At 60.8% G+C, this 27,493-nt stretch overlaps 2 long non-coding RNA genes and 1 gene segment (V, D, J or C); 1 reads left to right on the top strand and 2 right to left on the bottom strand.

Annotated features, from left to right (window-relative positions):
• Window positions 1–1,281, bottom strand: part of LOC115292459 — a 6,503-nt gene extending 5,222 nt beyond the window's left edge. The window contains exon 1 of the long non-coding RNA XR_003909004.1: window positions 1,088–1,281. This is a non-coding gene — a long non-coding RNA (uncharacterized LOC115292459). The remainder of the gene's footprint in view (window positions 1–1,087) is intronic.
• The window catches only part of LOC115292453, a 494,271-nt gene that overhangs the window by 337,352 nt on the left and 129,426 nt on the right, over window positions 1–27,493 (top strand).
• Window positions 22,024–27,487, bottom strand: LOC115292460. 2 transcript variants are annotated; one of them, XR_003909006.1, is made up of 4 exons: window positions 27,269–27,487; window positions 23,755–24,100; window positions 22,437–22,853; window positions 22,024–22,226 (listed from the first exon to the last, which is right to left on the bottom strand). It is a non-coding gene; the product is annotated as an uncharacterized LOC115292460 (long non-coding RNA). The 2 variants fall into 2 exon arrangements; XR_003909007.1 differs by lacking the exon at window positions 27,269–27,487 and adding an exon at window positions 26,112–26,266.

Genomic DNA, 27,493 nt, shown 5'->3' with positions numbered 1-27,493 from the left:
GGGCCAGTGAGGCAGAGCCAGACGCCCTCACACGGCTCAGCCCCCGAGTGCAAGGGCCGCAGCACAGGACTGACCCCTGCCTGCTCCAGCCTCCCAAGTGGGAGCCACCTGCTGGCACCAGGGGGACCCCTCACAACCCAGAAGGCGGTCACCACATGGCTGGGCTCCAAAATGGGCACAGGCAGCCGCCCAACACTGCCGATCGCTGGCAATGAGCCTCCTCGGGCTCTGCCTTCACCCACAGATCAGCCCTGGGCATCCCAGGCTCCTCCCCCACCAGCCCCGCAGTCCCCCGGGAAGAGGGATTGGGGTTAGGTCTGTGTCACTGTGGGACTACTGTGATGAATATGGGTGTGATGCCACAGTGTCACAGTGCCCATCAAAAACCCGTCCTGTGTCCCAGCTATGGCCCCGCCCTCGGCACTCCCTCCCCTGGATGGTGAAAGGGGCCACATCACCCAGCCTCAGGTGCTCACCACAGCAGTGTGGCCTGTAACCCAAACCCAGCGGGGCAGCAGGCACAACGGAAGGAACAGGGCCCACGGCTTCCAGGACGCGAGCCAGGGCCCTGCCTGCTGACTCCTTGGGACCCTGAAAGCGCCCAGCGGAAGCCACCCCAAACCTCAGCCAGACCTGCCTGTCTGGGCGGGGACCGCGTGGGGGCTGCTGGAGAGCTGGCCTGCCCCTCCCCCCCATAGCTCCTCACACCCCACACTCCACAGCCCACAGCCCACAGCACCTCACTCCCCACAGCACCACACAGCACACCACCGCACCACACCGCACAGCACCCCATAGCACCTACACCCCACAGCACCTCTCACCCCAGACCCCGAGGCTACCAGACCCCACAGCACCCACACCCCACAGTACCCCACAATCCACAGACCCCACATCCAACCTCACCTCACACCCCACCGCACCCGATACCCCACATTACCCCAACCACACAGCACGTCAACCACACAGCACCCCACACCCCACAGCACCCCAGCACCCATTCCCCACGCAGGCTGGGGCTCCTGCCGCAAGAGACCTGGGAGGGAAGGAGGGACTCTCCCCTTCAGGGAGGCCTGTTTGAACCTACTTTTGGAAACAGTTCTTCAGGGAGGACGGAGAGACACCTCGACCGGCTGGCTGGAACATCCACCCCATGCTCAGTGGTCCCCTTGGCCTGGTGCAAACCTGACCTCACCAGGAGGCCCCCAGGAACCCTGGAGACAGGCTGCAGACACAGCCCCCCGAAGTGGACGCTCTTCCCCCGACCTGTGCTGCAGACGTGTGCTTGCAACCCGAGTGGGTGTGAGATTCAGGGGGCAGCCCCACACCCCCTGTGCCCACACCCCTGCAGCTGGTGTCCCTGGGGAGACAGGGCAGGCGAGGAGGCCGGACTACACCAGCTCCACGTGGGGCAGTACTGGGCACCTGTGCAGACATGCCTCACTGAGCCTCTGGCCTCGGGAAAGGGAGGGGCCGCTCCACCACACACAGGGGGTTTTTGACAAGGACTTTCCACTGTGTTAGGACTATAGCTACTACCACAGTGATAGACCCAGCAGCAAAAACCGGCCAGAGACGTAGGAACCTCCCGCCGGCTCCTGAGGGTCAGGGGGGGACCTTCGGCCCACATCCACCACAGCCGGGGCTTCACAGGGCTCTGAGGAGGCCACACCACCCCACTGGCAGAAACAGACCTGCTCAAGGGGGACCTGAGCAGGAAGGACAGCGTCTACCCTGGACAAACTCCTGGTGGGCAGGACCCCTGGAGATCCCCGGGGGGCTGACAGGAGTGGAAACTGGAGCTGGGCCCACACTAGGCTGCTGACTAACTCACGGACATCAGGGGCAGGACAAGGTGGGCGGGGAGCGGGGCACCTCCCAGCCTGTGCCTTCCTCAAGGACGTGGATCCCATCCTGGCCAGGCCATGCAGGCTCTGGTCATTGCCCGAAGGTGAGACAGTGCGTGGCCCCCAGGGAAAGCCCCTAATCGGGCCTAGAGCTGTGCTCCCCTCCACGCCACCAGGCTCCGGGAAAGGACACTGTCCAGGGCCTCATCCAGCTCTCAGCCACGCGGATGGCCCCCTGGCTCTGGCTCTCCACTGCACGTCTTGGGGTCCCCGGGCTCCTCCTAAGCACAGTCTGACCCTGCCCACGCCCAGGCTTCCATTCCCAGAGGGGCAACCCCACTAGGAGGACCTTCCTGGGACACTGGCCGCAGGACAGCAAGAATTTTAACTGGGGGGCGGGCGGTGCGACCAAATCTGCTGTGTGACTTACAGACGCAGCCCAAAGCTCCCAGAAGGGCAGCCTGGGAGGCCGAGGCAAAGGGCTGGGTGTTGGGAACTGTCCCCCCACAGGGCCTGTCTGGAAGCAGTGGGGCAGTGCTGGGCACCCTCCTCCCCCACAGCCCCACCATCCAGTGCCCCTGAGACCAGAGCCCCAAGCCCCTGCCAGCCCACCGCAGACTCCCACAGTGGACAGCTTCTCCCTGGCCAGCCCGTGGCCCCCGGTGCTGCTGTCCCCACCCTGGAGCAGCTGTTCTGAGATCCACCAACGCAGCAGACCCGCACCTCCACGGCCAGCCTGCCCCACGCCTCCCAGGCCTGGTGTCCACCTTGCACCAGCCCAGGCGTGCTGGGCACATTCTCTTCCCTCCCAGCCCACCCAGGACTGCAGACTGCGGCCTCCAGGCTCCCACTCTGGCAACGGACGTGTGTCCTGGTTCCAGGGCAGCTCCCTCATGGTCCCTGGGCCCTCCCTGTCTGAGGAAGTGCCTCCGACCCACCCCGCCTACAGGGACCAGGCCTGGTTATTGTCACAGGGTGTCACACAGTGGTTTATAACTACTGGCACCACAGTGATGCCCCTCATAGCAGAAACCAGGCCCTGCACCACATGCTGCCTATGGGCCACCCTCTGCCCCCAGGCCTGGCAGCTCACCTTTTTCCATTCTAGGCATCAACCTCTAGCTTCTGCCTTAAAGGAAGGTCCCCTCTTGCTGGGGCCCGTCCAGAGTTTCTCTAGGGCTGACTGGTTCAGAAGGAAGAGGTGGCATCCAGTGTAGCCAGAGGGCTGTGCTGGGGCCGGGGTAGAGGAAACCACAGGCCTGGGTGCACACCGAGGCTAAGGGGTCAGGACCTCTGAGTCACGTTGCCCAAGCCCAGCAGGACAGTGAGCACAGAGCCCCCAGGTTGGCACAAGTCAGCATCTGCCCACCATCCACCCTCCACAGAAGTGCCATCAGGAAACAGTCCTAGACGCCCAGCTCCTCACTACAAGTTCCAGATGAGTCTTGTCAGGGTCAGGACCCAGGGGACCTGGGGCCCTTCCATCAGGCCAGAGATTCCAGCCCAACTCACTCCACCTCCCAGGAGGACACCTCCCTCAGCATGTCCCTCAGAGGCAGGCTGAAGGGGCGGTGGCCTCGGCCAGGACAGGCTGAGCAGCTGTGAGCAGGGCCCTCCTCGGGGCCTCGGAGACAGGGCATGTTGTCTGAGCCTCTGGCACTGTGGGTCCTGGGATTGTACTTCCCACAGTGATATAGCCTACACTCAAAACCAGCCTCCCTCACCAGGGCCCAATGCCTCCTGCTTGGGGAGGGCCTATCCCCTCCCAATTGTCATCAGAGGCTGCAGACCTCAAATCGGTGCTGTCCCGAGGCAGGGTTGGGTACACTGTGACCTGGACCCCAAGGTGCCATGCAAGCACCTGGGAGGAAAGGGTATGGGCAGCGCTGACCTCCAAAGCTGGACCCCTCCTCCCACCTGCCGGCTTTGCTCCCCGGGAGGGCCCCTCCAAGGGCAAGAGGACAGCAATAGCTCTCCCCCCAGTAGGCCGTCCTGCACCCTGGGCTCAGGCCTGGGCATGTGGACGGCAGAAAGGCAGTTGGCAGGTCCTCTGCAGGGAGCCCTCCCCGAGGCCCAGCCCTCACCTCCTCCTCCTGCTCCCTGAGCTCTCCCATCCTCTTCCCTCCCCTCCTGCTGTGCTACAAGCCCTTTGGGGAGGGGAAGCCACAGAGGATGGGGAGCCGGGCTCTACATGGTGACACTCGCTGCAGAGCGAACACCAGGCAGCGTCTAGAGGTGGGGGAGGCTCAGGCCCGGAACCTGACCCAGAGCTGAGCCGACCCCTGCAAGCGCTCTGTGAGCCTGTGGCCCAGGCAAGTTACTGGCCTGTCTCCCAAGTCCAGGTGCCCAAGACCCCACACCTGCCAGGTAGAGGGCTGGTGTTCAGGGCACTGCCAATGCAGGGGAGGGGCTGAGGCTGCTGCAGGGGGAGCTGGGCTGGGGGGGTCAGGCTTCCACCCCCACCCCAGGGGGACCAGGATGGAGGGGAGATTCTGCCTGAGACCCTGTGATGGGGGAACGACCCCCACAGTGATTTAGGACAGACCTAATGCCCTTACTTGAGCCCTCTGCCCACAGGAATCCCGCTCCTGGGGAATGTGACCAGCCAGTAGACACCTCACAGGCAGGACAGACCCCATATGCCCAGGCGCCCAAGGAGCAGGAGGCCAGCCCACCAGACCTGGGCTCAGGCTGCAACCCTGCTCCACGCAGCGTGGACCGGTGGAGGCTATTCTCTGCCTCAGAACCCACACACCCACCTGGGGCTCAACCAGTACAGACGGGACTGAACGTGCCCCTAGAAACCTCAGGCACTGGATCTCCAAGCCCCCAGATCTCAGGAGGGGTGTCCAGCATGGAGAAGCCCCACCCATACATCACACAAGACCAAGAAGGGGGCTGAGCCCCAGCAGGTCGGGTGTACCAGCCAGTCTGTTTCATGGTGGTGCAGTGGAAGCTGGCCCCGAAGTGACACTCTCCAGGCCAGAAACTCCTGTCCCCAACTGGGTCCTTCTGCAGAGGGGCCCACCTCCCTTTCTAATGTCTGCATCCTCCCGCCCAGCTCAGGGGGTCAGCGACAGCCTGAGGAGGGGTCCTGCCCAATGCAGCCTCCCGACCTAAGGTCCTTGGAGGATTTTGCGCGGGCCTGAGGCAGGGTGGGTAGCAGCAGGTGGGCCCACCATGCCTCAGGCGATTCATAAAACCTGCCTTTGGGGCCTACCAGCCAGCACACTTCCACCCAGCAGCCCATCCCTTCTGGTGGGGGGCCCTACAGCCAAGAAGGAGCCTAGAGGACACTAAGCAGCCCAGGGTCAGGGTGTCTGGTGGGAACTAGCACAGAGACATTGGTTGTGGCCGGAACTACCCCCGTGGACTCTGGGGGCCCAGCCTGGACCACTGGTCAGACAGGGGAGCCCGCCCTCAGCCAGGAGGTGTCCCACAGGCCCCTTTGGTAACTGGTTGCCCCAGATTCCCCTTTGTACTCCCATTTCAGGGTCAGGACAGGAGGTCGGGCTGGGCAGTGGGGAGCAGGGCCCTATCCTCACCCTCCAGAGCCGACCCTCGAGCCCAGGGTCCCTCAGGGAGACACAAGCATCTACTCCTGCCGCTGCTGCCTTTGGCCAGGGTTCGGCAGGCTGGACCCCTCACACCACTGATCCAGAGCCAGTGCCCAGAGCACAGACCTGTCTCTGCCCTGTGCCGAGACTGGCTGGGCATGAGCTCCCCGAGAACGGATATGCCGCTTCCACTGCGGGACAGAGCCCACCCAGCCCGCAGGGCCCTTTAGGAAACCCCGGCTGGCAGCCAGCATGTGAGATGCCAGTCAGGCCCCAGCCCCCAGGCAGGCAGCACCAGGAAGGCACCGCAGAGGGACTGGCCACCTCTCTTGCCCATCTCCTACTGAGCCCACTGCCCTCCCCCGTGGAGATGGGCATCCAGGCAGTATCCTCCCAGGAGCCCCCAAACTGCAGCCTTGGGTCCTCCAGAGCCCCTGAACCAGCACTGAGGACTCGGCCAAACGGGGCAGCCAGGGGCCCCCATGCCCACAGCAGGACTCCCAAAAGCCAGAACCCACCTTGTGGACAGGGCAGAGGAACCGGTCTTCTCTGGGGCCCCCACCATCCTGCACCCACCCACCCGTCACCTGCGACCAGTCTCCAGAAGGCCTTAGCCCCCAACTCATTGGGCTCCCTTCCTGGGAGGAGGCTCGTCCAGCTGGGCTCCAACAGCCAGCACTGGTCATGGGTGCACAGCCAGCAGGGCTACAGGCACCCTGTTCCCTCCGGTGCCCAGGGCTATGCACCAAACACCCCGGGCAGGAAGCAGATAACCACCAGGCAGCAAACCCCCTCCTACCACCCCTTCCCGACAGGCCCCACTCCTCCACACCCCTCCCTGTCCTCAGGCCTGGGAGGTTTTCAAGTACTTTGCCTTCAAGCTGGGAATTCCCTCCTTTGGTGTCCCTCAATTTCTCCCCTGGGGTGTGAGCCCAGGGGGGCACACACAGCCCTGGGGCTGTGCAGACGATTGCACACACGTAGTGGGAGCTGTGTGTGTCAGTCAGGGCCCCTTCCCGGAGGATGAGGCACTCTAGCTGCAGTTGGTGAAGCGTAGCACCAGGACTTGGAGATGGGGAACCAGGGACTGGCAAGGATGCCCCTTGGGGGGACGAGGAGCCCCAGATGGGTGAACATGGGGAGGCTTAGGCCCTGGGGACCCGCAGCAGGGCTCAGGACCGAGCTGGAGCTCGAGACAGGGCTGGGCAGCACTGTGATAAGGAGCCCTGGTCCAAGATGGTGATGGAGGGGGCAAAGGGCACACGGGACCCAGATTTGCAAGGTCCAGGCACAGATGAGAATCCCCAGTGCTGGAGCCCCCAGTAGGGTAGGGCACTAACAAGCCAGTGCTCCTGCCCCTAGGCAGGGGACAAAAGTCCCACTTTCCCAGGTCCCTGAGGTCAGCACCCTCACGCTTTGGTGCACACAGACCTACCCCATCCACAGAGCCAGATGTAGCCATTCTGGGGGCACATCCCAGGGAACCCCACGCAGCCCTGAACAAGGTCACATTCCTGCCAGGGCGCACTGCTTGGCCAGTGGCCTGGAAGAGGCCAGCCTTTCCCCCCTTTACCCCCTGAAGACGACAGCCCTCAGATCACACTCCCCAGCCCCCCAAGACTGACCACTGAGAAGGCCCTTAAAGTGACCCACCCCAACACCTACCCCTTGGAGCCTGAACCCAGCAGCCTCAGGGTGGCACACACACTCGCCATGGTCGCCCGGTCCCCTCCTGGCCCACCCTTCCTGGGGCGGTTGCTGCTTTCCCCTACTCTCAGCTGCAGGGACTCCACAGGACCCTCCAGCTCACAGGAATGGCACCCAGGACCACGACCCACAGCCACCCCACCGCCCAGCAAGGTGAGCCCAACTCTCCACAGCCAAACCTGGCCATATGGAGGTCATGACCCCAATGCTCCCTGGTGCCATTTTTAACTGGTGGCCAGAGGCTGAAGGGGACTGCAGGCTGCTGACTTAGCTCCTACAGGACCACACCACATGGTCTGCATGGGGCAGGCCACCCCAGCCCCCACCTGAGAGCCATTCCCCCCATGACTTCCTGGCCCGGCCCAGTCTCTTTTCCAGCTGGGTGGCCCCAGGACCCACAGCGGCCAGTGAGAGGTACTTGGGAAGAAGGGTGCTTCCAGAGCATACTTTGCTGTTTGCTTTCTGCATGTCCTTGGATATAGATGCAATGCCCAGAGGGAAGCAGCTCCTTTGTCCACGTCCTGAGGACACCAGGCCAAAAACATAGATGGAACCTTGGTCCTGGTGATGTTGAGAGAACCTCTGTTCTCTGGTGGCAGGATGAAGCTGGTGCAGTGGGGCTTCTATATACCCTTCCTGACTGATCCCCATGGAGCAGCGTCCCAGCCCCCACCCCCACTGGGACTATGCCTTGGGTCCCATCCCATCTCCCCAGTTGAGGCTGCCCCCCCTACCTGCTCCTGTGCATGCGGGTCCCCAGGGAGGCCGCCCTGGCAGGCAGCCAACAAGGACACAGTCACAGCAAACCAAAGACAGGGCCGTGCGGGGACAGGTAGCACACAGGTGCACACATAACTGTGGTCACCATCACAGAGAAACAAGAACGGATGTTTATTTGAAATTACAGATTACATGGTGCTATTTTCTTTTCTGTTGCATGCATGTTGTTATTTCATCAAACGGGCCTATTTGCAGTTAGAACTATTTATGTGGGATGTTGGAAACATCTAACCGTATTTTTTAAATGTCTTTCTTTCCTCTGATGGTGATTCATTGAAACTCCTTTCTAAAATCTCGACAGCCCTTTCACACTTTGTAGGCTAAATGCATAAATGCAAGATTTTGTAAAAGAGGAATGTAACTACAAAAGGGCCAGTTAATTTTTTTAAATGTTTTTAAATTTATTTTTAGAGACAGAGACATGGTGTGAGCAGGAAGAGGCAGAGAGAGGGAGACACAGAATCCGAAGCAGGTTCCAGGCTCTGAGCTGCCAGCACGCCCACAATAGGGCTAATCAGACAGATATTACCTACCTTTAATAGATGTAATAAAGATGTCTCCATCCCACAATGCACATTTCCTTGTTCTAGCACATTCCTGGACAGCGCCAGTGACCTGAAGTCCTCCCTGCTGTGTCCTCTGTGGCAGCCAGTCTGACAGCACCGATTCCCGGGGCATCTAGAGAGAGGCTATCGAGCCCCTCAGCCAATGCGTGTGAGCAGGAGCCCCTCACCTGCTGAGTGAGGACCACTCCTAGCTCTCCAAACGCACACTGGTGCTCAGGCCTTGGGCCCAGCTCTGCCTTGTCCAGGTTCCTCCCTTGTGTGATGATGTGCATCGACTCAGCTCCCCGCACCTGGTGTGCCCTCCACTGTTAAACATTCAACGGGCCCCTCCTGCACTGCTGGTGGGAATGCCAACTGGTGCAGCTGCTCTGGAAAACAGTGTGGAGGGTCCTCAAAAACCTGTCCATAGAACTTCCCTATGACCCAGCAATAGCACTGCTGGGGATCTACCCAAAGGATACAGAAGTGCTGATGCACAGGGGTACATGTACCCCAATGTTCATAGCAGCACTTTCTATAATAGCCAAATCATGGAAAGAGCCTAAATGTCCATCACCTGATTAATGGATCAAGAAGATGTGGTATATATATATACAATGGAGTATTACATGGCAATGAGAAAGAATGTATTCTGGCCATTTGTAGCAACATGGATGGACCTCAAGGGTGTCATGCTAAGCGAAATAAGTCAGGCGGAGAAAGACAGATACCATATGTTTGCACTCATAGGTCTAACAGGAGAACGGGAGAAACCTAATGGAGGACCAGGGGGAGGTGAAGAGGGAAAGAGAGTTGGGGAGAGAGAGGGATGCAAAACTTGAGAGACTATTGAATACTGAAAAGGAACTGAGGGTTGAAGGGGGAGAGGGAGGGGGGAAAAGAGGTGGTGGTGATGGAGGAGGGCACTTGTGGGGAAGAGCACTGGGTGTTGTATGGAAACCAAATTGACCATAAACTATTTTTTAAAAAGCAATAAAATTAAATTAAGTTAAATTAACAGTGAAAAACAAAACACAAATGTGTTCCCCTCCCCCCTGAAGATTCCCCGCCTGCTGGGGCCAGGGCCCCACCCCCTCCCACACCAGGAGGGCACCCTGGGTGCTGCCTCCCCAGGCAAATGCTCAGGGTCAGCTGGGGACATGACCCTGCTCCTCCAAGGGACTCTGCTGTTCCTGTGGCTCCGGTGGGACAGGTGCCAGGTGCGGGTGTGGATGTGCAGATTCAGCGAATCGCAGCACAGTTCACATTAGGGATAACTGGGCACAACGCACTTGTCAGCACAAAACAGGTGTCACATGTTTCTGTTTGTAGCCATAAAGCTTAGCAGACTGGATCAGCAAGTGGACACGGGTGGGAGTTGTCAGGAGACCCCAAAATTCCGACCAGATGGCTCCATGAACGGGGCTTCAGATTCCACAGATGTGGTCGCTGCCACACGTACCTGCTCCTTGAGGAGTGAACCATGCTCCAAAGTGCCCAAAAAGAAAAGCACAGTCCCATTTTCACACCAAGAGCCAAAGCCATGAAGGGCACAGGAGGAAGCCAAATTCGTCCAGACCGCTGAATCAGGCGGTGTCTATAGCTCACGCAGGCCCCGGCAGAAGCCCAGTGATGATGCCTCTGGAGGGAGGAGACTCGGTTAAGTACCACACCAACCAGATTCACCGAATCAGCTGTGGCCGTGCTGGGTGTGACCACCTGTCCCCCATGCTCAGGGTGGCCCTCAGAGCCTGGAGAGCAGCTCTGAAGGCCACCAGCCCTGTGCCCTTCCACCCTTCCCAGGGACACCTGTGCTGTGCTCGCACAGAACCCCTCCCTGGTTGGTGCTGGCACTGGAGATGCACTGGCTGGCCCTCCCCTCCAGGTTGATAGGCACATCTCCAGAAGAGCCAGCTCAGACCTCCCTTTGGAGAGCTGGAAGCAAGGTGTGAAGGCTCAGCTCCGACCCACAGCCTCCAAGAGGCACGGGCATTGCCCTGCCTACCACGGCCACACAGCAGACACGGGATCCACAGGGTCACTGGGCAGACACACAGCAGGGCAGCTATTTTCTGGCCCCAGGCAGGAGGACCCCGCCCCCACCCCTCCCCTCACAGCTAGCATCCTCCTAAAGGTTCACCCTTCTGGTTTCAACAGTGTGGCCCAGAGGAGCCACAGGGCACTGATGGGGAGGCCACAAAGGCCAGGCAGGGACAGAGACTGAGGCTTGTGTGTTAGTCTTTCCCAAGGGACAGTGAGTATGTGCGACTGAGGGGCGTGCAGCATGTCAGCTCCATCCTCAGCAAGTCCTTTATGTCCAAACACCACTGCCCACAAACTGCCACAGGGCTGTCCAGCCTGGGGATGCCCAGCTACTCCCACTGAAGGGCGACACAGGAGTTTCTGGAGGAAGAGTCCGGGAGCAGTCCTGGCTCACAGTCTGGGTGCCCTACTCCCTTCCATCCGGGCAGCCACTCCAGTCAGCACGGGCACTGGGCTCACTGCACGCAGGACCCAGCTCCTAATCAGATGTGACCCCTCAGGAGCCCCAACATGGCCGCTGCACCTGCATCAGAGACCTTGGGTCCTAGGATGTATCCATCACGTCTCAGCTGCACTGCACACCCACACGAGTCATCATTGGTTCCGGTGACAACTTTGCCCCAGCAGCACGTGGGCTGGATTCACCCCCACAGGCCCAGGGACCACTGATGCCCATGTGAGTCCAGGGTCCTGGCTGGCAGCCTTAGAGCCAGTGTAGGGGCTGGGCTTACACAGCGGCCTGTGAGCTGGTACCACGGGCTCTGCAGAGGCACCGAGCATGTCTGGAGCTCTGGAATCCTGGCCAAAGGGTGGACAGAGCCATCTGGCCAACAGACCCAATGCAGCCACTAGGAGAGCCCCCTTGCCCTTGGGACAATGGGCAGTCAGAGCTCCAGCTCCCAGGGTGAAGGTGGAGGCTATGTGAGCCTGTGGGTCACCCTTGGCAGGCAGGTGCCCTGGGCTTGGGTGCCTTGGTGCACATGGGCCCCAGGAGCCTTGAGAGAAAGCCCCACCTCTCACCAAAGCCCAGAGGAAAAGTGTCCATCCAGGAAGCTTGCTCTCCAGAGTCACCCTGACCACAGAAACCGCACCCACACAGGTGCCGATGGACAGAGGCAGAGAGCCCTCTGCAGGGTTGGGTGGGCTGAGACACGTGCAGGGCTGGCTCACAGGCCATCGTCGGCAAACTGCATTGGACAGGAGAGGGGATCAGGGCATGCAGACCCTCACTGGCCATGTCAGAGACAGGGAAATCCCCAGAAGGGCGCAGAGAGGGAAAAAATGTCTCCAGACCCCGTGAGCCGGGGAAACTGCAGACATGTCGAGCCCATGCAGAGCCACCTTTGTTGTGCCCAAGTTTGTAAAATCGCCCCAAATCACCCCAAAACAAGCACCAGAGACTGCTAGGGAGACCGAGTCTCGCCTGCAAAAGCAAAGGGCCTTTATTACAAGCTTAAGCTCGGGCTCACAGTCTCCACCGGACCCGCTGGCCACGTGGAGAGAGCCCTGAACAAAGGCAGGGCAGGGCCTTTTATGCCTTTGGGAAGGGGAGTTACACGCAATGACGACAGGTGTACAGTGATCCAATCCCTGCCCCCCCATCAATACTGGCAGTTGTGGGAGCCAATCACACCATTTGGAGTATTGACCAATCAGAGTGGGCCCAGGACGCCCCACGTGGGGCGTGACTAGGCCCGCCTCTAGAAAGGTCAAAGGTATCTGCCGGCCTTCCAGATTGGGTGCTGCAGGAGTTGTCCCTCCTTAAGGTGTGCCCTTTCAGGAGAAGCCTGCGCCTTCCCCTTTAAGTACAGGGGAAGAATGGACCAGACCTGTGGCCTGCAGGGGATTCCCCCCTCCCCACCCCCCCCCACTCCCGCCACCGGTGCTCCGCTGCTGCGGGGCACATTTCCACCGCCGCATTACACCCCGACCAGCTCCGGGGCCAGGTGGGGAGGGCCGGATCGGACCTGCATCCTTACACCTTGACCCAGGAGGCTCCTGTCAGATTCACCCCTGCTCACCTGACTTTCAGAACAGAAACCCACTAGAAATATGGGACCTGCCGCAGAGCAGGCCCTGGCCCAGCAAGGGTTCGCAAAAGTGGACACAGTCGCCCCCACAGTGGGAGGATCTTGTGGGTTGCGCCTGACTGTGTTGGCCAGTCCTGCCCCCACAGTGACACAACTGGCCCACGCGGCATGAACTCCTGGGGCAGGTGTGCTGCTGGGCACGTCTGGGAAGTGGGGCTGGTGGCATCTGGCCACATCAAAGCACACCCGAGCCCGAGAGGCAGCTTGCTGACAGTGCAGAAAGACCCCACTGCTCAGGGTCGACAGGAGGCAGGGGTCCACTGGGCACTGGGCTGCCTGCACTGTGTGTGCAGGGCGGACAGGACCACACGCCAGCATCGAGGGCCTGGGGGAGCCCAGGAGGCCGGGCCTGGGAGGGACTCAGCAGGAAACGCTGCGTTGCTCTTGGAATTTGTACCAGGTGCAGACACTGCCTTTGTCACGAGACCTCAAAACCTGACGCAGGCGTGTGTTCAAACTCCCCACCTGATGGGCCCTGGGGCTGGGCTTCGGACACAGCCCTGTTGCTCAGGGTCCCAGGGCAGTGCCACCCTAGGGGCCTAAGGAGCATGGGCACCAACCCTGGCCCCTTGGGCAAGGTCACCGAGGTGCAGAAAACTCCAGAAAGGACTGCCTCCACCCCCAGGCAGCAGTGATGTCAAGGCCGGAAGCCCCAACAGGCCTCGGGCTGGCAGGGGGAAGGGGTCCACCGCAGCAAAGCACTAGCCAGCTGGCTCCAGAATCCCATGGGGAACTTGAGAAAAATAAAGGCCAAGGTCTGCCAGGCCCTGGGCAGGCAAGGAGGCAGGGAGGTGGGACAAGTTTCCATACTCCAGGGGGAGAGCTCCACGGAACAAGACTCAGCGTTCAGGCCCAGTAATAATCACCCATCACCGCCACAGAGTCACCGGAAGACCCAAAGAGGCCAAACTCCTGCAGCCTGTAGTGAAGGTGGGGACCTGTGCAGCCACGGCATACATTACTGTCTCGGGGACTCTTGGCGCTCTGGCAGCAACCTCCATACAGATGATACGTAAGGCACCTGGGCCTCCCTGGGGCTGGGTCTTCCCTGTACCTGGGCCTTCCCTGCACTTGGGCCTCCCCTGAGCCTGGGTCTCCCGTGCACCTGAGTCTCCCCTGCTCCTGGGCCTCCCCTGAGCCTGCACTTCCTCACCTGCATGGGCTCCAGGTCCAGCTCTGGGAGTGCCTCAGGGACCGTCACCACAGTGGCACAATCCTGGGCAGCTCCAGAGAAAACTGGTCCACAGGCAAAGGGAGAGAGCCAGTGAGAGGCCAGTGAGGCAGAGCCAGACGCCCTCACACGGCTCAGCCCCTGAGTGCAAGGGCCGCAGCACAGGACTGACCCCTGCCTGCTCCAGCCTCCCCAAGTGGGAGCCACCTGCTGGCCCCAGGGTGACCCCTCACAACCCAGAAGGCTGCCTCCACGTGACGGGTCTCCAAAATGGGCACAGGCAGCTGCCCAACACTACCGAACACTGGCAAATAGCCTCCCTGGGCTCTGCCTTCTCCTGCAGATCAGCCCTGGGCATCACAGGCTCCTCCCCATCTGTCCCAGCAGTCCCCCGGGGAAGAGGGATTGGGGGTGGGTCTGTGTCACTGTGGGACTACTGTGATGAATATGGGTGTTATGCCACAGTGTTACAGTGCCCATCAAAAACCCGTCCTGGGTCCCAGCTGTGGCCCCGCCCTTGGCACGCCCTCCCCTGGATGGTGAAAGGGGCCACAGCACCAACCAAGCCTCTGCTGCTCACCACAGCAGTGTGGCCTGTAACCCAAACCCAGCGGGGCAGCAGGCACAGTGGAAGGAACAGCGGAAGGAACAGGGCCCACAGCTTCCGGAAGGAGAGCCAGGACCCTGCCTGCTGACTCCATGGGACTCTGAAAGCGCCCAGCGGAAGCCACCCCAAACCTCAGCCAGAGTTGCCTGTCTGGGCGTGGACCACATGGGGGCTGCTGGTGAGCGGACCCACCCCTCCCGGACATAGCTCCCCACACCCCCACACAAACAACCCCATTTCCCCACCGCACCACACCCCACAGCACCCCACCCCACAGCACCCCATAGCACCCACACCCCACCGCACCCACCACCCCAGACCCAACAGCACCCACACCCCACAGCACCGCAATAGCACCCGAACTTTATCACCTCAACCTTGCATTACCCCACACCCCACATTACCCCACAATCCACAGACCCCCCACCCCACCTCATAACACACCCCACATCACTCGATACCCCACATCACCCTTACCTGACATCACCTCAACCCCACATCACCCCAACCCCACATCACCACAGCACCCCAACCCCACAGCACCCCAACTTCACATCACCCCAACCCCACAACATCCCAAACTTACAACACCCCACACACCACAGCACCCCAAACCCCACATCACCCGAACCACATATCACCCCATTCTCACATCACCCACAGCACCCCACACCCCACAGCACGCACACACCACTGCACCCCAGCACCTGCTCCCCACGCAGGCTGGGACCCTGCCCTGAGGGACCAGGGAAGGCAGGAGGGACTCTTTCCATCAGGGACTGCTGTGTGAACTTGGTTTTGGATACATGTCTTCAGGGAGGACGGAGAGACCCAGGTGCCCCTCGACCAGACTGGCTGGACCGTCCATCCCATGCTCAGTGGTCCCCTTGGCCTGGTCCAAACCTGGCCTCACCAGGAGGCCCCCAGGGACCCTGGAGACACGCTGCAGACACAGCCCCCCGAAGGGGACCCTCTTCCCCCAGCCTGTGTCACAGATATGTGCATGCACCCCAAGTGAGTGTGAGAGCCCCGGGGGCACCCCACACCTCCCGTGCACACACCCCTGCAGCTGGTGTCCCTGGGGAGACAGGGCAGGCGAGGGGAGCCGGACCACACCTGCTCCACGTGGGGCAGCACTGGGCACCTGTGCAGACACGTGCCACTGGCCCCCTGGGCCTCGGGAAAGGGAGGGGCAACTCCACCACACACAGGGGGTTTTTGACAAGGAACTTTCCACTGTGTACCTACTATGGTAGTGGCTACACCCACAGTGATAGACACAGCAGCAAAAACCGGCCAGAGCCGCAGTGCCCACCCTCCTGGCTCCTGAGGGTCAGGGCGAGACCCTGGGCCCACATCCACCACAGCCGGGGCTTCACAGGACTCTGAGGTGGCCACACAACCCCACTGGCAGAAACAGACCTGCTCAAGGGGGACCTGAGCAGGAAGGACAGTGTCAACCTTGGACAAACTCCCGGTGGGCAGGACCCCTGGAGACCCCCGGGGGCTGACAGGAGTGGAAACTGGAGCTGGGCCCTCACAGTGTGCGGACGAGCTCACGGACATTAGGGGCAGGACAAGGTGGGCGGGGAGTGGGGCACCTCCCAGCCTGTGCCATCATCAAGGACGTGGGTCCCATCCTGGCCGAGCCATGCAGACTCTGGTCATTGCCCGAAGGTGAGACAGTGCGTGGCCCCCAGGGAAAGCCCCTGCTCCGGCCCAGAGCTGCGCTCCCCTCCATGTCCCCAGGCTCCGGGAAGGACCCTGTCCAGGGCCTCCTCCAGCTCTCAGCCACACGGATGGCCCCCGGGCTCTGGCCCTCTACTGCACGTCTGGGGGTCCCAGGGATCCTCCTAAGCACACTCTGCCCCAGCCTACGCCCCAACTTCCGTTCTGAGCAGGGGCACCCCCGCCGAATGGACCTTCCTGGGACACTAGCCGCCAGAAGGCAAGAATTTTAGCTGGGGGGCGGGCGGTGCGACCACATCTACTGTGTGACTTACAGACGCAGCCCAAAGCTCCCGAAGGGCAGCCTGGGAGGCCAAGGCAAAAGGCAGGGTTGTTGGGAACCGTCCCCCCACAGGGCCTGTCTGGAAGCAGTGGGGCAGCGCTGGGCACCCTCCTCCCCCGCTCCCCCCCCATCCAGTGCCCCTCAGACCTGAGCCCGAAGCCCCTGCCAGCCCACCACAGGCTCCCACAGTGGACAGCTTCTCACTGGCCAGCCCGTGGCCCCCGATGCTGCTGTCCCCACCCTGGAGCAGCTGTTCTGAGCTCCACCAACGCAGCAGACCCACACCTCCATGTCCAGCCTGCCCCATGCCTGGCGTCCACCTTGCACCAGCCCAGGCATGCTGGGCACGTCCTCGTTCCTCCCAGCCCACCCAGGGCTGCAGACTGCAGCCTCCAGGCTCCCACTCTGGCAACTGGCTGTGTCCCGGTCCCAGGGCAGCTCCCTCGTGGTCCCTGGGCCCTTCCTGTCTGAGGAAGTGCCTCCCACCAGCCCTGCCTGCAGGGACCGGGCCTGGTTATTGTCACAGGGCGTCACCCAGTGTTTATAACTACGGGTACCACAGTGATGCCCCTCATAGCAGAAACCAGGCCCTGCACCACATGCTGCCTACTGGCCACCCTCTGCCCACAGGCCTGGTGGCTCACAATTTTCCATCCTAGGCATCGACCTCTAGCCTCTGGCCCTGGAGGAAAGGGCCTCTCTTGCTGGGGTCCGTCCAGAGGGCCTCCAGGGCTGACTGATTCGGAACGAGGAGGTGGCTGGCATTCAGTGTAGCCAGAGGGCTGTGCTGGGGCTGGGCAGGAGGAAACCACAGACCTGGGTGCACACGGAGGCTGAGGGGTCAATACTCTGAGCCCCGTTGCCCAAGCCCAGCAGGACAGTGAACACAGAGGCCCCCAGGCAGGCACAAGTCACCCCATATCCCCCACCCATCCACCCTCCACAGAGGTGCCGTCAAGGCATCCTAGACGCCCAGCTCCTCACCACAAGTTCCAGATGAGTCTTGTTAGGGTCAGGACCCAGGGGACCCGGGGCACCTCCATCAGGCCCCAGCTCCCAGCCCCACTCACACTCCACCTCACAGGAGGACCCCTGCCTCAGGGTTTCCCTCAGAGGCAGGCTGAAGGGACCGTGGCCTCGGCTAGGACAGCCTGAGCAGTTGTGAGCAGGGCCCTCCCCGGGGCCTTGGAGACAGGACATTTTGTCTGAGCCTCTGTCACTGTGGGTACTGGGATGGTACCTCCCACAGTGACATGGCCTACACTCAAAACCAGCCTCCCTCCCCAGAGCCCAGTGCCTCCTGCTTGGGGCTGGGCCTATCCCCTCCTAATTGTCATCAGAGGCTGCAGACCTCAAGTCTGTGCTGTCCCGAAGCAGGGCTGGGGACACAGTGGTCAGGGCCCCAAGGTGCAGTGCAAGTGCCTGGGAGGAAAGCGTATGGGCAGCGCTGACCTCCAGAGCCGGCCCCCTCCTCCCACCTGCTGGCTTTGCTCCCTGGGAGGCCCGCCTCCAAGAAGAGGACAGCACCGAGCTCTCCCCTGAGCAGGCGCTCCTGCACCCTGTGCTCAGGCCTGGGCAAGTAGACGGCGGACAGAAAGTTGGCAGGTCCTCTGCAGGGAGCCCTCCCCGAGGCCCAGCCCTCACCTCCTCTTCCTACTCCCTGAGCTCTTCCATCCTCTCCTCTCCTGCTGTGCTAAGGCACTTCTAGGTAGGGGAAGCCACAGAGGATGGGGAGCCGGGCTCCACACGGTGACACTTGCTGCAGAGCGAACACCAGGCAGTGGCTGGGGTGGAGGCGGCTCAGGCCCGGAACCTGACCCAGAGCTGAGCTGACCCCTGCAAGCGCTCTGTGAGCCTGTGGCCCAGGCAAATTACTGGCCTGTCTCCCAAGTCCCAGTGCCCATGACCCCACACCTGCCAGGTGGATGGCAGGTGTACAGGGCACTACCAATGCAGGGGAGGGGCTGAGGCTGCTGCAGGGGGAGCTGGGCTGGGGGGGCCACACTTCTGCCCCCACCCCAGGGGGACCAGGAGGGCAGGGAGATTTTGCCTGTGACCTTCTCATGGGGGATGACCCCACAGCGGCTTAGGACAGACCCAAAAGCCCTTCCTTGAGCCTTCTGCCCACAGGAATCCCGCTCCTGCAAACAGTGACCACCCAGCAGACCCCTCACAGGCCGGACATACCCCACATGCCCAGGGGCCCGAGGAGCAGGAGGCCAGCCCACCAGACCTGGGCTCAGGTTGCAACCCTGCTCCACGCAGTGTGGGCCGGGGGAGGCTAGCCTCTGCGTCAGAGCCCACACACCCAACTGGGGCTCAACCAGGCTCCAGACTGGACTGAAAGTGCCCCAGAACCCTCAGAGACTGGAACTCCATGCCCCCAGAGCTCAGGAGGAGTGTCCAGCATGGAGAAGCCCCTCCAAGAAAGGGGCTGAGCCCCCTGCAGATAGGGTTACAAGCCAGTCTGTGTCCTGGTGATACAGTGGAAGCTGGCCCCGCAGTGACAGTATCTAGGGAAGATACTCCTGCCCCCAAGTGGGTCCACCTGCGGAGGGGCCCGCATCAGGGTCTGAGGTCTGCATCCTCCCGGCCAGCGAAGGGGGTCAGCGACAGCCTGAGGAGGGGTCCTGGTCCAGGAAAAAGGCTGACCAATGCAGCCTCCCAACCTGGGGTCCTTGGTGGATTTTGTGCGGGCCTGAGGCAGGGTGGGTAACAGCGGGAGGGCCCACAGTGCCTCAGACCATTCATAAAACCTGCCCGTGGGCCCCACCAGCCGGCACACTTCCACCCAGCAGCCTATCCCTGGTTGGGGGTTCACAGCCAAGAAGGAGCCTAGAGGACTCTGAGCATCCCAGGGTCAGCATGTCTGGTGGGAACTAGCAGTGAGATGTTGGTCGTGGCCACAACTGCCCCGTGTCTTCTGGGGGCCCAGCCTGGACAGTGGTCAGGTAGGGGAGCCAGCCCTCAGCCAGGAGGTGTCCGCAGCCCCTTCGGTGACCAGTTGTCACAGATAACCCTCCGTACCACCATTTCAGGATCAGAACAAGAGGCCGGCTGGGCAGTGGGGAGCTGGACCCTATCCTCACCCTCCAGCGCCGACCCTCGAGCCCAGAATGCCTCCGGGGGACAGAAGCATCTGCTCCTGCCCCTGCTGCCCTGAGCCACAGGTTGGCAGACGGGACCCCTCACATCACTGATCCAGAGCCAGTGCCCAGAAAATAGACCTATCCTCCGCCCTCTGCAGAGCTTGGCTGGGCATGAGCTCCCCGACAACAGACCTGCTGCTGCCACTGCGGGACAGAGCCCACCCAGGCCCCAGGCTCTTTAGGAACTCCCGGCTGGCAGCCAGCCCGTCAGATGCCAGTCAGCCACCAGCCCCCAGGCAGGCAGCTCCAGGAAGGCACCCCACAGGGACCCGCCCACCCCTCCTGCCCATCTCCTGCTGAGCCCACTGCCCTCCCTGTGGAGACAGCCATCCAGGCAGTATTCTCCCCGGAGCCCACAAGCCGCAGCCTTGGGTCCTCCAGAGCCCCTGTCCCAGCACTGAGGACTCAGCCACATGGGGCAGCCAGGGGCCCCCATGCCCACAGCAGGACTCCCAAAAGCCGGAGCCCACCAAGTGGAGCCGGGCAGAGGAGCGGGGTCTTCTCTGGGGCCCCCACCAGCCTGCACCCACCCACCCATCACCCAGGACCAGTCTCCAGAGGGTCTGGAGCCCCCAACTCACGGGGCTCCCTTCCTGGGAGGAGGCTCGTCCAGCTGGGCCCCACCAGCCAGCACTGGTCATCGGTGCGCAGCCAGCGGGGCTCCAGGCACCCTGTTCCCTCCGGTGCCCAGGGCTCCGCACCACACAGCCTGGGCAGGAAGCAGATAAGGGCCAGGCAGCAAACCCCCTCCTGCCTCCCCTTCCCGCCAGCCCCACTCCTGCACACACCTCCCTGTCCTCAGGCCTGGGAGGTTTTCAAGTACTTTGCCTTCAGCTGGGCATTCCCTCCATGGGTGTCCCTGAAATTTCTAATCCAGGGATGTGAGCTTGGGGGGCACACGCAGCCCTGGGGGTGTGCAGACGTTTGCACACATGCAGTGTGAGCTGTGTGTGTCAGTCAGGGCCCCTTCCTGGAGGACGAGGCACTCTAGCTGCAGATGGAGAGGAGTAGCACCAGGACTTGGCGATGGGGACCCAGGGGCTGGCAAGGATGCCCCCTGGGAGGAGGGGAGCCTCAGATGGGGGAGCCTGGGGGGTCTGAGGCCCTGGGGACCCGCAGCCTGGCTCAGGACCGAGCTGGAGCTTGAGAAAGGGCTGGGCAGCACTGTGGTCAGGAGCCCTGGTCCAGGTGGTGATGGAGGGGCAAAGGGCACACGGGGACCCAGATTTGCAAGGTCCAGACCCAGAGGAGCACCCCCAGCCCTGGAGCCCCCAGTAGGGTAGGACAACAACAAGGCAGTGCTCCTGCCCCTAGGCAGGGGACAAAAGTACCACTTCTCCAGGTCCCTGAGATCAGTACTCTCATGCTTCGGTACACACAGACCTCCCCCCATCCACAGAGCCAGATGCAGTCATTCTGGGGGCGCATCCCTGGGAACCCCATGCAGCCCTGAACGAGGACACACTCCTGCCAGGACGCACTGCTCGGCCAGGGGCCTGGAAGAGGACACCCCTTCCCTCCAGTTCCCCCGAGAAGACGACAGCCCCCAGATCACACTCCCCAGCCCCACAAAACTGACTACTGAGAAGGTCCTTATAATGACCCCCCCCTACACTCTCCCTCTGATCCTTGAGTACCCCAGCCTCAGGGCGGCCCGCACACCACGGTAGCCAGGCCCCCTCCTGGACCACCCTTCCTGGGGCAGTTGCTGCACTCCCCTACTCTCAGCTGCAGGGACCCCTCAGGACCCTCCAGATCACAGGCATGGCACCCAGGATCTTGACCCATAGCCACCCACCGCCCTGCAAGGTGACCCCAACTCTCCACAGCCAAAACTGGCCACAGGGATGTCATGACCCCAATGCTCCCTGGTGCCATCTTGAACTGGTGCCCACATGCTGAAGGGGACTGCAGACTCCTGGCTTAGCTCCTACAGGACCGCACCACACGGTCTGCATGGGGCAGGACAGCCCAGCCCCAACCTGAGAGCCATTCCCCCCACGACGTCCTGGCACGGCCCAGTCTCTTTCTGGCTGGGTGGCCCCAGGACCCACAGTGGCCAGTGAGAGGCACTTGGGAAGAAGGGCGCTTCCAGAGCATAAATTGCTGTTTGCTTTCTGCATATCCTGGGACACAGATGCAATGCCCAGAGGGAAGCAGCTCCTTTGCCCACCTCCTGAAGACACTAGGCCAAAAACACAGATGGAACCTTGGTCCCTGGTGGTGTTGAGAGATTCCTCTGCTCTCACGTGGCAGGATTAAGCTGGTGCAGTGGGGCTTCTATTATACCCTTCCTGACTGATCCCTGAAGGAGCATCCCAGCCCCACCTCCACTGGGACTGTGCCTTGGGTCCCATCCAGTCTCCCCAGTTGAGGCTGCCCCCCAACCTGCAGGCAGCCAACAAGGACACAGTCACACCAAACAAAAGACGGGGCCGTGCTGGGACAGGTAGCACACAGGTGCCCACATCCCTGGGTTCACCATCACAGAGAAACAAGAACAGATGTTTATTTGAACATACTGATTACATGGCGCTATTTTCTTTTCTGTTGCATGCATGTTGTTCCTTCATCAAACAGGACTATTTGCAGGTAGGACTATTTATGTGGGATGTTGGAAACACCTAACTGTACTTTTCAAATGTCTTTTCTTTCCTCTGACAGTGATTCATTCAAACTCCTTTCTTCAACTCTCAAGAGCTTTTTCACACTTTTTAGGCTAGAGGCATAAATGCAAGATTTTTAAAAGGAGAATGTAACTAGAAAAGGGCCAGTTAATTTTTTAATGTTTTTAAATTTATTTTTAGAGATAGAGACAGGATGGGAGCAGGAAGAGGCAGAGAGAGGGAGACACAGATTCTGAAGCAGGTTCCAGGCTCTGAGCTGCCAGCACCCCCACAATACGGCTAATCAGACAGATATTACCTACCTTTAATGGATGTCATAAGGATGTCTCCATCCCACAATGCAGTAGGAGATTCTCCTCTGTTTCCTTGTTCCAGCACATTCCTGGGCAGCGCCAGCGGCCGGGGACCCTCCCTGCTGTGTCCTCTGTGGCAGCCAGTCTGACAGCACCAATTCCTGGGGCATCTAGAGTGATGCTGTCGAGCCCTTCAGCCAATGCGTGTGAGCAGGAGCCCCTCACCTGCTAAGTGAGGACCACTCCCAGCTCTCCAAACGCACACTGGTGCTCAGGCCTTGGTCCCGGATCTGCCTCGGCCAGGCTCCTCCTGTGTGTGATGACACACATCGACTCAGCTCCCCACTCCTGGCGTGCCCGCCGCTGTTAAACACTCAACGGGCCCCTCCTGCACTGCTGCTGGGAATGCAAACGGGTGCAGCCGCTCTGGAAAACAGTGTGGAGGGTCCTCAAAAAACTATCAATAGATCTCCCAAATGACCCAGCAATAGCACTGCTATGGATTTATCCAAGGGATACAGAAGTGCTGATGCACAGGGGCACATATACGCCAATGTTCATAACAGCACTGTCAACAATAGCCAAAACATGGAAAGAGCCTAAATGTCCATCACCTGATGAATGGAGCAAGAGGATGTGGTTTATATATACAATGGAAAACTACATGGCCATGAGAAAGAATGAAATATGACCATTTGTAGCAACATGGCTGGACCTTGTGGGTGTCATGCTAAGCGAAATAAGTCAGGTGTAGAAGGACAGATATCATACGTTTGCACTCATAGATAGGTCTAACAGGAGAACAGGAGAAACCTAATGGAGGACCAAGGGGAGAGGATGAGGGAAAGAGAGTTGGGGAGAGAGAGGGATGCAAAACTTGAGAGACTATTGAATACTGAAAAACAACTGAGGGTTGAAGGGGAAGGAGGAGGGGAGAAAAGAGGTGGTGGTAATGGAGGAAGGCACTTGTGGGAAGAGCACTGGGTGTTGTATGGAAAGGAATTTGACAATAAACTATTTTTTTAAAAGCCATAAGGTAAAATAAAATAAAATTAACAGTGGAAAAAAAAGAAATGTGTGCCCCTCCTACCGAGAAGCTGACCCGCCTCCTGGGGCCAAGACCCCGCCCCCTCCCGCACCAGGGGGGGACCCTGGGCGCTGCCTCCTGTGGCAGAGGCTACGGGTCTGCTGGGAACATGACCCTGCTCCTCCAAGTCACTCCTCTGTTCCTGTGGCTCTACCTGGGCAAGCCCAAGTGCGGGTGTGGATGCTCCGACTCAGCGAATCTCAGCACAGTTTACATTAGGGATAACTGGGCACAACGTACTTGTCTGCACAAAATAGGTGACACATGTTTCCGTTTGTAGCAATAGCTTAGCCGACTGGGTCAGCAAGCAGACATGGGTGGGAGCTGTCGGAAGACCCCACAATTCCGGCCGGATGGCTTCGTGGATGGGGCTTCAGACTTCCACAGACGTGGTCGCTGCCACGTGGACCTGCTCCTGGACGGAGTGAACCAAGCTCCAAAGTGCCCAAAAAGGAAAACGCGGGCCCATTTTCAGACTAACAGCCAAAACCATGAAGGGCACTCAAGCCAAATTCGTCCAGCTCCCTGGATCAGGCGGTGTCTACAGCTCTCCAAGGCCCCTGGCAGATGTCCAGTGATGATGCCTCTGGAGGGAGGAGACTCGGTTAAGTACTGCTCCAAAGAGATTCCCTGGGACTGCGCTGGGCGTGCTGGGTGTGACCACCTGTCCCCCACGCTCAAGGTGGCCCTCAGAGCCTGTAGAACAGCTCTGAAGGCCACCAGCCCTGTGCCCTTCCACCCTGCCCAGAGACACCTGTGCTGTGCTCGCACAGAGCCCCTCCCTGGTTGGTGCTGGCACTGGAGACCCAGTGGCTGAACCCTCACCTCCAGGTCTAAGGGCATGTCTCCAGCTGAGCCAGCTCACATCTCCCTTTGGAGAGCTGGAAGCAAGGTGTCGGAGGCAGTGAGCAGGAAGTGGAGACTCAGGCCGGGCAGCCGGTAGAAGCATGAAGTGGGAGGGTGGGCGGAGCCTCCAGGCTGGCCACCTGCTCCAGACACCACCCACTCCATGCATGGTGCTCGGCCTCACCCCAGACCAGCAGACAGATGTGCTCTGTGCTCAAGGTCAAAATATCACCTCCAAGCCCCAGGGGAAACTGGCCACACTGTGCAACTGGAGGGCTCAGCTCCGACCCACAGCCACCGAGAGGCACGGGCATCGCCCTGCCTGCCAGGGCCACACAGCAGACATGGGATCCACAGTCTCACTGGGCAGACACACAGCAGGGGCTGGGCATTCCAGGCCAAAGGCAGCAGGACACCACTCCCACCCCACCCCACACAGCTAGCATCCTCCTAAAGGTTCACCCTTCTGGTTTCAACAGTGTGGCCCAGAAGAGCCACAGGGCACAGATGGGGAGGCCACAAAGGCTACGCAGGAACAGAGACTGAGGCTTATGTTTTAATCTTTCCCAAGGGACTTCGAGTGTGTGCGGCTTCGGGGCATGCAGCATGTCACCTCCGGCCACAGCAGTTTCTTTATGTCCAAACACCACTGCCCACAAATTGCCACAGGGCTGGCAAGCCTGGGGAATGCCCAGCTGCTCCCACTGAAGGGCAGATGCAGGAGTTTCTGGAGGAAGCGTCCAGAAGCAGTCCTGGCTCACAGCCTGGGTGCCCCGCTCCCCTCCGTCCAGGAAGCCACTCCGTCAGCACGGGCACTGGGCTCACTGCACGCAGGACCCAGATCCTAATCAGATGTGACCCCTCAGGAGCCCCAACATGGCTGCTGCACCTGCACCAGAGACCCTGGGTCCTAGGACGCATCCATCTCCTCTCAGCGGTACTGCACACCCACATGAGTCGTCATTGGTCCTGATGACAACTTTCCCCTAGCCGCACATGGGCTGAGTTCACCCCCACAGGCCCAGGGACCTCTGATGCCCAGGTGAGTCCAGGGTCCTGGCCGGCAGCTATGGACCCAGTGTAGGGGCTGGGCTTACACAGCGGTCTGTGAGCATAGTAGCACAAGCTCTGCAGAGGCACCTAGCATGTCTGGAGCTCTGGAATCCTGGCCAAAGGGGTGGACAGAACCATCTGGCCAACAGACCCCACTGCAGCCACTCGGAGAGCCCCCTTGCCCTTGGGACAATGGGCAGTCAGAGCTCCAGCTCCCAGGGTGAAGGCGGAGGCTATGTGAGCACGTGGGTCACTCTTGGCAGGCAGGTGCCCTGGGCTTGGGTGCCTCGGTGCACATGGGCCCCAGGAGCCTCGGGAGGAAGCCCCACCTCTCACCAGAGCCAAGAGGAAAAGTGTCCATCCAGGCAGCTTGCTCTCCAGAGCCGCCCCGACCACAGAAACTGCACCCAGGCAGGTGCTGACAGACAGAGGTGGGAAGCCCTCTGCAGAGTTAGGTGGGCTGAGACACATGCAGGGCTGGCACACAGGCACCGTCGGCAAACTCCAGCAGACAGGAGAGGGGAACAGGGCATGGAGACCCTCACTGGCCATGCCAGGGACAGGGGGAACCCCAGAGAGGGCACAGAGAGCAGAAGGAAGACAGCACACCAACTGAGCCGGGGAAACACCAGACGTGTCGAGCCCAATGGGGAACCAACTTGACCTATGAGGCTCCTGACAGATTCATAGCTGCTCACCTGACTTTCAGAACAGAAACCCACTGGAAATGTGGGACCTGCCACAGAGCTGGCTGTGGACAGGCAAGGGTCTACAAAGGTGGATACAGGCGCCCCCACAGTGGGAGGATCTTGTGGGTTGCGCCTGACTGCGTTGGCCACTCCTCCTCCCACAGTGACACAGCTGCCCCACGTGGCATGAGCTCCTGGGGCAGGTGTGCTGCTGGGCACGTCCGGGAAGTGGGGCCTGGTGGCATCTGTCCACATGCAAACCACACCTGAGCCCGAGGGGCAGCTTGCTGATGGTGCAAAGAGACCCCACTGCTCAGGGTCGAGGAGGAGGCAGGGGTCCACAGGGCACTGGGCTGCTTGCACTGTGTGTGCAGGGTGGACAGGACCACATGCCAGCACCAGGGCCTGGGGGAGCCCAGGAGGCCATGCCTGGGAGGGACTCAGCAGGAGACGCTGCCTTTGCCCTTGGAGTTTGTACCATGTGCAGACACTGCCTTTGTCATAAGACCTCAAAACCTGACGCAGGCGTCTGTTCAAATTCCCCACCTGATGGGCCCTGGGGCTGGGCTTCAGACTCAGCCCTGCTGCTCAGGGTCCCAGGGCAGCACCGACCCCAGGGGCCTAACGAGCTCTGGCACCAACCCGGGCCCCTTGGGCAAGGTCACTGAGGTGCAGAAGCTCCAGAAAGGACGGCTTCCACCACAGGCAGCAGTGATGTCAAGGCCGGAAGCCCCAACAGGACCCGGGCTGGCTGGGGACAGGGGGCCAACCCAGCAAAGCACTAACCCACTGGCTCCAGGATCCATGGGGAACTTGAGAAAAACAGAGGCCAAGGTGGGCCAGGCCCTGGGCAGGCGAGGAGGTGAGGAGGTGGGACAAGGTTCCAAACTCCAGGGGGAGAGCTCCACGGAACAAGATTCAGCTTTCAGGCCCAATAATAATCACCCATCACCGCCACAGAGTCACCAGGAGACCCAATGAGGCCAGACTCCTGCAGCCTGGAGCGTAGGCAGGGACCTGTGCAGCCACGGTAAACGTGACCCTCGCGGGGACTCTCGGTGCTCCGGCAGCAACCATTGGGCAGGTGAAGTAGGAAGGTGCCTGGGTCTCCCCCGGGGCTGGGTCTCCCCTGGGCCTGGGCCTCCCCTGGGCCTGCACTTCCTCACCTGCATGGGCTCCAGGTCCAGCTCCAGGAGTGCCTCAGGGACCGTCACCACAGTGGCGCAATCCCAGACAGCTCCAGAGAAAAAGGGTCCACAGGCAGGTGGCAAAGGGAGAGAGCCAGTGAGGGGCCAGTGAGGCAGAGCCAGACGCCCTCACACGGCTCAGCCCCCGAGTGCAAGGGCCGCAGCACAGGACTGACCCCTGCCTGCTCCAGCCTCCCAAGTGGG

This window comes from Suricata suricatta, chromosome 5, assembly GCF_006229205.1.
Source record: "Suricata suricatta isolate VVHF042 chromosome 5, meerkat_22Aug2017_6uvM2_HiC, whole genome shotgun sequence".
Lineage (NCBI taxonomy): Eukaryota > Metazoa > Chordata > Mammalia > Carnivora > Herpestidae > Suricata > Suricata suricatta.
The sequence above is the reverse complement of the archived record's forward strand: the minus strand, read 5'-3'. Positions and strand labels throughout refer to the sequence as shown.